Below are 6,746 nucleotides of genomic sequence, written 5' to 3' on the forward strand. Positions count from 1 at the left end.
TGGCAGAGGCAGGCCGCTTCCTCCCGCCCGCCGGGGGGGGGGGGGGGAAAGATCTCTGTCCTCCCCCTCCTCCTCACCCCATCCAATAAGAGCTGGAGTGAGGCATCATTAAACCTGGGAGCAGCCTTCCCCCTGGGTTGCTCCATGCTGTAATTTTTCCTATTTCTTGCAGCATCAGTCAGTGGAGGACTGCCCCTTTAAATGGAGCTCCTCCAGCTGACAGACCGTACCGCGCATGCGCAGTCCGCCCGCCACGCAGCTTAGCAGCGGGGAACCCGGAACAATAGGTAAGTGGATCCAATCAGCCTGCGATTGCGCGCAGGGCAGACCGATTTCATCGGGCGCATTAACCAAGCGCCCAATCGACCCCCCGCCATGGTAATATCGGGCCCAAAATATTTGTTTAACATCACTGCCATTTCCTTATTCCCCATTATAATTTCTCCTGTAAGGGACCCACATTTACTTTTGCTATTCTCTTCCTTTTTACATACTTGTAGAAGCTCTTACAATCTGTTTTTATATTTCTTGCTAGTTTACTCTCATATTCAATTTTCCCCCCTTTATCAATTTCTTGGCCATCCGTTGCTGATTTCTAAAACCCTCCCAATCACTCTTTTTGGCAACACTGTAAGCCTCTTCTTTTAATCTAATACTATCCTTAACTTCTCTAGTTAGCCACAGTTGGATCACTTTCGTGTGGAGTTTTTATTCCTCAAGGGATGGATATCACGACCTCAGGATCTCTCTGATTTACAGCTAATGAAGTACTTTTGAAGTGTAGTCACTGTTGTAATGTAGGAAATGAGGCAGCCAAATTGTGCACAGCAAGCTCCCACAAACAGCAATGTGATGATGACCAGATAATCTGTTTTAGTGATGTTGGTTGAGTGATAAATATTGGCCAGGACACCGGGGAGAACGCTCCTGCTCTTCTTCGAAACATTGCCGTGGGATCTTTTACGTTCATCTGAAAAGGCAGACGGGACCTCGGTTTAACGTCTCATCCCAAAGATGACACCTCCGACAGTGCAGCACTCTCTCAATACTACACTGGAGTGTCAGCCTAGATTTTGTGCTCAAGTCTGTGGTGTGGGGCTTGAACCCATGACCTTCTGACTCAGGGCAAGAGTTCTACCCACTGAGTCACAGCTGACTTCATATTTCATCTGTATTTTTATCTGTATTTTACAGCAGGGGTCGCTGGACAGATCAGTTGTAAGAATCCTAGCTGATTTGTTTCCTCTCCCTAACATAGGGGGATGATGTGGAGATGCCGGTGATGGACTGGGGTTGACAATTGTAAACAATTTTACAACACCAAGTTATAGTCCAGCAATTTTATTTTAAATTCACAAGCTTTCGGAGATTTTCTCCTTCCTCAGGCAAATGTCCTCAAACATTTGCCTGAGGAAGGAGAAAATCTCCGAAAGCTTGTGAATTTAAAATAAAATTGCTGGACTATAACTTGGTGTTGTAAAATTGTTTACAATTAACATAGGGGGACTGAGGCCAATTGTAGTACCTGACTACTACCCCAGCTAAACTCAGCACAGACTGAGAATTGAACCTGGGACTTTCTGTTCTGTATAACTCAGTACTAAGCCATATACCAAGCTGTGCCTTTAGCCATCTGGCCTTTGGGGAAACAGAATTTTAACCAACCTGGCACAGACCAAGAGTCAAACATGGGACCTCCCTGGTTTTTGTGATATAGAAGCAAACCCAACTGCCAAATCGGAGTGGCACTGAAAGAGGCATCAGCCAGCCACAGAACATATAGGGCCTCAGAAGACCAGGAAGACTGAAGGAGGAAAAGAAATGTCACAGGAGTTTACTCACACAGCTATTCAAGTTGTAAGTTGCAGCTAATACCACAGAACTAGGCCCAAATTAGATCTTGGAAGGTGCCAGGACTGGACTTGCATGGAAACAAATCTCTTCTACAGCTCTGAGGAGGCCATTTCTGTGGTTTGGCATCAGAAAGATATTAGTTTTCAACGTCACGGCTACAAGTGTGAACCGCAGCAGTTTCTTATACTTTAAGTACATCTTAATAGAAAGCAATTTGACTTTTAGAGTTCATTGAAAGAAAAAGAGTTTTTTTATATATATAAAGGGGGAATTGTCATCCCTGTAATGTTATTAGGGCGAACTCTGAAGTTTTGAAACATGTTGTGAAAGAATACATCTTGTGACTGGTGAATAGAGTTTCCAACTCTGGTTAGATGTATTCCTGGAGGTGTCACCACATGACCTGCTGCCTCCAACCATCCCACCCCCACATTCCTGCCATTGGTTGCCCAACACGCCCATATTCGTGATGCCTCGCCTTCCCAGCCAATTGGAAAGTGAATAGACTCTTTGTTACCCGATTGGATGGTCCTTGACTGTCAGTCAAACAGCCTTTTCTCCCCACGCTCGATACTTTTATAACTAGCGAACAAATTGGAACCAAGGGTAAAGGCACAATTGAAGAAGCATAACATGAACCAGCATGAGTTAACTTCAAAGCACTTTTTTAAAAAAAATGTTATTCTTCATCATTTTTCTCCTGTCCTTCTCCTGTCCCCTTCGAAAATGCTGACATCTTGCAATAGTTCCACAGGCTCCCACCAGTACCCTGTCAAAGTGGCCATCGTTCATGGATAGGCTTTGAAAACCCGTGTCAGCGGAATGTTCGACTGTAAGGGGCATCACAGTCAGGTCCTCACCTGTTGGCCAGACACTTTCACCAGGAGCTGATGGATCGTGATCAGGAATGGGAATCAGCCCTGAACCATTTCTTTTCCCCTCTCCCTGGTACGGAGGCCAAAATTAGCACCACTATACAGACTGGGGATCAAACCTGGAATTTTTTGGACTCTATGGCTCATTTAATCATCATGGAGTCAAAAGGAAGCTTAGAGCTCAAGGTTAATCACAAACGGTATCTTACCAATGTGTCAAATAGGAATGTTTGTGTGTGAATTAAAAAAAAGTGAGAGAGCGCATGTGATGGAGAATGTGTGTGAGGAGGAGGCATTTTATATCAAATATCACATTGCAATTCTGTAATTAAAGTTAGCAGTTATTTTCAAATTTACAAGGATACATCTAAGGTGCTTTTCTATCAGCAGAATGCAGCTGCTGGAACACGAGCAGAGACAATTCTAATGCACTCCTGGCCGGCCTCCCATCTACCACCCTCCGTACACTTGAGCTCATCCAAAACTCTGCTGCTTGTTTCCAAACTCGCACCAAGTCCCATTCACCCATCATCCCTGTACTCGCTGACTTACATTGGCTCCCAGTCCAGCAACTCTTCATTCTTGGGTTCAAATCCCTCCATGGCCTTGCCCCTCCCTAGCTCAGTAACGTCCTCCATCCCTACAACCCTCCGAGATCTCTGCGCTCCTCCAATTCTGGCCTCTTGCGCATCCCCGATTTTCATCGCTCCACCATTGGCAGGCGTGCCTTCAGCTCCCTAGGCTCTAAGCTTTGGAATTCCCTCTTTAAACCTGGTCACTTCTCTACCTCTCTCTCCTCTTTGGCGCCCCTTACAACCTATCTCTTTGACCAAGCTTTCGGTCACCTGTCCTAACATCTCCTCGGTGTCAAATTCTATCTGACAATGCTCCTGCAAAGCGCCTTGGGACATTTTACTATGTTAAAGGTGTTGTATAAATGCAAGTTGTTGTTGTTGCCTCCTTCTATTGGCCCCACTCCATAGCATAAAACACCCAATAGTTTCTTGGAATCAAACAGCATTGCAGAGCACAGCCTGAGGAATGTGCACTAGCAAATTTGCTGATGGATCAAGGGGACCAATCTCAGGGGTCCAGTGCCCTCATGTTTACACTGATGAAGTAACGTTCTGCAGCCAATCCCAGCACGGCTAGCACCAACCAACCCAAAAGGGAGGGAAAGTGACGCACGGAGACAGGAACTATAAAAATAAGCAGCACGAAAGCACTTTACATCTCAAGTGAAATGTGCCCCACTGAAACAATGCAGCAGTTCAAAAGCTAGACTGGTATGCAGCTGTTCTTGTACAGCTTGAATAGTGCAGTTTAGCTGAGTAACTTCCTGGCCATTTGATTCTATAGACTCTTAGATTGTCAATGCCTTCAAGGCAGGAAGTGGGGCATTTTTTTTGTGTGTGTGTGTGTGTGTGTCTTAAGCAGAGATGCATCTTACCGCACCGCAATGTGGTTAAGGCTGGAGCACCAACATTGTTTTGCAACAAGGGATGTAAACAGATGCATTAGAAAAGTCAAATTCACATTTAGCCACTGGGGGTAAAAAAAAATACTTTTGTTGAAAATGAACACACTGCTCCCCATGAGGAGCCAGGTGGAAAGGTCTACCTGATGTGTGGTACTGAACCATGCAGACCAAGGTGGTCCCAGGTTCACTTCTGGGTTAACTGATCTCGAGATTCTTTTACACTGTTGGTTATTTAGTTCAGGTTCCAGGAGATTGTTGTCCTTTAGCCAGTTCCCCACAATTGCACTGCTAGATTCAATCTCCTTATTCTAGTAGCAGAACCGCAGGCCCATGAAAAATTAATGGGAAAAAATGGAGGAAAGGCCATCGCTCATAAATTTTTATTCATTCTTGGGATGTGGGCAATGCTGGCAAGACCACATTCCTAATTGCCATGAGAAAAGGGTGGTGGGCCAATTCAGAGGGCATTAAGAGTCAACCACATAGTATGACACTGAAGTCTTATATGGGTTGGCATGGCAGCTTCCTTTCCCTTGTTGACCGGAGGTCACCAGTTATTGGCTTAGTACAAAGAGGAGAAGAGTCAATTCTCTCTTAACTCTCAATTCGCTTTATTCAAGCCATTAGATCATATACATATAGCTTATACGTCTGGTTAGATATAGACATGCAGTTTGCACCAGGTTATACAGTTTTATACCCAAACTAGGATCTAAACGCACACCCACTAGGTTTCTCTGACACTCCCTGAGTGGTCACAGAATATAAAGGAAAATACCCGAAAAGGAGAGCTGACGCGGGCCAGGCGTTCCGTTCTCTCTCTCTCTCTCTCGACGTCGTCTCTACGTCCCTGACGTAGGTTCTTCCACTTCTGCGATGATTGGTCTCCGGAGTCTTCGCTCTGGCTCCACGCCCCAGATTCTTCATTCTTATTCCGAATCTTATCTCTTCAAGCTGTGCTGTCTCTCTCTCCCGTTGGTTTAGGCTTGCTCGCCTAGTCTGTGTCTTCTCCTCATTGGCTCTGTCCCAAGGACTTAGGTAGCATTACCTCATTACTCCTTTTCTAAATAAGAACTTGTGTCTTATCACATCTCCTTTGTCTTTCACAAAACTTAGCTAATTCAAACTGGTTCCAGCCAGCTCAGGCCAGCGACTGAACTCAGGTTACTTCAGTTCAAAAGTTGCTTTTGCCTATGTGTCAGCAGCTGGGAATCTCAGGTTACTGCAGCCCCTGGCCAACACCCTGAAGGACAGTAGTCAACTAGATGGGTTTGTTTTTTCAGTTTTCATAGTTATTTTGTCCAGTCCCAGCCAATAACTTCCCAACTTGCCATACTGGGATTTGGACTCTATTCCTACATGAACATACCCATATATAATTATCTCACTAAAACCCACGGTAACACAAAGATGCCACTTGGCTTTTTTTTCTGACCTATGGACCATAGAGGTTAGCCTACCACGAACAGAGGACAGGGTTTCACACCCACAATAACTGATGGAAGCCATGTGATCCCCATTGGAAGCTATGAAAAGAGAAAGGAGGGCAGTCCAGGTGCTACACCTTTCTTAGGAACAGGTTTCCAGGTGGTATTATCCAACATTCGCAAATATACTTTCCAGCAGGAGTCACTGGATTGCGGTGAGGAAAGGGAAGGAGTGGCTAATTTTTCCCTCTGTAGCCCAGAGGCATTGAGGGCAATTGTACTCCTCCAGATACCAGGAATCAAATCTTGGACTTTCTGGTCCATAGGGTTCAGCAGCACGTTGCCTTTACCGATTGATGTGGAGATGCCGGTGATGGACTGGGGTTGACAATTGTAAACAATTTTACAACACCAAGTTATAGTCCAGCAATTTTATTTTAAATTCACAAGCTTTCGGAGACTTCCTCCTTCCTCAGGTAAATGTTTCAGGAGCTCCTGAAACATTTACCTGAGGAAGGAGGAAGTCTCCGAAAGCTTGTGAATTTAAAATAAAATTGCTGGACTATAACTTGGTGTTGTAAAATTGTTTACAATTTACCGATTGAGGCATTGGGAAACACAAGCATATTAGCCCTCTGGATTTGCATCTTGAAAACCATATGGTTCACCTTGTCAGAAGGATGGCACGGTACCATCTTTTCTGAAGCAACAAGACACATTGGCACTTTGTACCTTGAAAGAGTGCAGTCCACATCCAGACGTGTGACTCTCCCACTTTCTGCTATCAATCGGACAAACTGTGCAGACTCGCATTTTCATGGGTCCCCTAACCTGGGATCTCAGTACACCAGGTTATAGTCCAACAGTTTTATTTGAAAATCACAAGCTTGTGATTTTCAAATAAAACTGTTGGACTATAACCTGGTGTTGTAAGATTCCTTACATTTGTCCACCCCAGTCCATCACCGGCATCTCCACATCCTGGGATCTCAGCAAATAGTTGCAATTCCAGACTTAGACAGCGCTGCATGTCACAGGCTGGCAGTTCCTGCCGGCCACAGATGAGCTGAGCTTGCAACTCACCCAGAAAGGCCCCGCAATGTGGCTTTT

The sequence above is a fragment of the Heptranchias perlo genome, chromosome 30, assembly GCF_035084215.1.
Source record: "Heptranchias perlo isolate sHepPer1 chromosome 30, sHepPer1.hap1, whole genome shotgun sequence".
Classification (NCBI taxonomy): Eukaryota; Metazoa; Chordata; class Chondrichthyes; order Hexanchiformes; family Hexanchidae; genus Heptranchias; species Heptranchias perlo.